A 1953-nucleotide genomic window follows, 5' to 3' on the forward strand; every position below is an offset into this window, starting at 1 on the left:
TGCATTTCTCTCTGGGTTTGTCCCCACAACAAATCCCAGTTCTAAGGTAATGCACCCATGTCTTATTTCTCCTGCATCAAAAAAGAGGTGTATCTAAAATAGGCCAGGCTCTGGGCCTGTGGCCATTTTTGGATCCAAAACTGGGTCAGGCCAGGGCGGGAGCAGCAGGCTGGGTTCCTGGAGCATCAGAGCTGCCCAGCTCTGCGGCTGGGCATGGGGCTGCCTCTACTATCTGGGTCTTTCCCGGAGGCTGCCGAGGTCCTCAGAGACTGGCGTGCCCAGGGTGAAGCTCCTGCAAAAAGTCTGCCTGTGATGGTGGGGCCAGGGGAGGATCAAGCTGTAGCCTGGGAAGAGAAATGTTTGGTCTCTTAAAAGGGAACTCACGGGCAATAGCACAGTGGTAGGGCTTTTGCTTTTCATGCAACCAAACCAAAATGAACCCTGGTTTGATTCCTGGCATCTCATATGGTCCCCCGAGCTGCCGGGAGCTATTTCTGAGTGCAGAGTCAGATGTAACCTCTGAGTGCTGCTGGGTATGACCCAACTCCCCACCTCCAAAAATAAAGGGGGAGCTCACAGGCCTAGGCTCCAGGGGAGTCTTTCCAGGAGTCTTTCCAAGGACCTGAATATCTGGGAGCAAGCAACTTCCTGTCACTTATCAAGCACCCCTTGTTAAAGGGACAGAGCATATTTTCCCCTCAGTTCACTTTGCCTTATGCTTCTCACTGGCCTCTCACTGGTCAGGAGGAGGAGGCACTGGTTCCACACTAGCATCCCAGGACATGCTGGATTTATTGCCCTCCTGCCTTCCCATATTCTTGGCATTGCCAGGAAACAAGAACATCTAAGCAGCTTACCAATGCCAAGAGGGCATGGAAGACACAGTCAGAGTGACCCCACGAGCCTGGCCCAGTGCAAGCTGCCCATGAAGCAAAATAAACACTGTTTCTCTCAGGTGGAGACATTGGCAGGAGGGATAGTGCAGAGATGCAGCATCTCTGTGGAGCTGACAGGAGGTAAGGGCTTGGGAATCTGCCAAGCCTGAGTGCAAAGGACAGTCCTACTTACTCCTGACTCTGTGCCCAGGCATCACTCTTGGTGGGGACCATATGGGATGCCAAGTATAAGCATGGAACTTGGGGTCTGCAGCATGCAAAGATCCATCCTCAAGAGTGGAAGATATTTATAGATAAAATGAGAGTGAAACAATTATTTTATTTGCTCGAATTTTTCAAAATAACCTTAGTACTGACCCTGACCTTGATTTTGACCCTAACTCTAACTCTAAAGACAGCAATTTTTAACAAAAGAAACTATATTAGGCATTTTATTTGTTCATAATAAACAAATTCTTTAATTGAATCACCATGAGATACAGTTCCAAAGTTGCTCATGATTAAATTTCAGTCATACAATGTACAATGCCCTTCACCAGTGCACATTTCCTGCCACCAATGTCCCCAGTTGCCCTCCTGTTCTCCATCCTTCCTCTCCCCTGCCTGCCTCTGTGATAGACCTTCTCTCTCTCTCTCTCTCTCTCTCTCTCTCTCTCTCTCTCTCTCTCTCTCTCTTTTTCTCTCTTTCTCCTCTCTCTCCCCTTATTTTTCTTTTTTTTTCTTAGCCCTGCAAATGTAAGGCCTCAAAAAATTAATAAGAACTCAGAATTGTTCCTCTCCACGAAAATCTTTAGTAAAAGGCGAAAGATTTATACGATCTGAAGAGAAACCAGAGTATCTCCCTTTCCCTTTGTTTTTCTTGTAGACATTGTGGTTTGCAATATTATTACTGAAGGGGAAATCATGCATATCACTTTGACTCCTTTCAACACCCAGTTCTTGTCCACAAGGCTTTGGGACGGAATAGAGTGGTCTTATGTATAGACAATCCTGCTATCATTGTTTAGAAATGATCAGGATTATATTTTTGTAAGAATTTGAAATCACAATTAAGTTT

The 1953-nt window shown here is 46.2% G+C and overlaps 1 non-coding gene across 1 annotated transcript; it reads right to left on the minus strand.

The window, feature by feature from the left end:
- Nucleotides 1-1619: 1619 nt before the first annotated feature.
- LOC126031528 (U5 spliceosomal RNA) lies at nucleotides 1620-1734 on the minus strand. Its single transcript, XR_007503363.1, has one exon. It is a non-coding gene; the product is annotated as a U5 spliceosomal RNA (small nuclear RNA).
- Between the last annotated feature and the right edge of the window lie 219 nt (nucleotides 1735-1953).

This window comes from Suncus etruscus, chromosome 15, assembly GCF_024139225.1.
Source record: "Suncus etruscus isolate mSunEtr1 chromosome 15, mSunEtr1.pri.cur, whole genome shotgun sequence".
Taxonomy (NCBI): Eukaryota; Metazoa; Chordata; class Mammalia; order Eulipotyphla; family Soricidae; genus Suncus; species Suncus etruscus.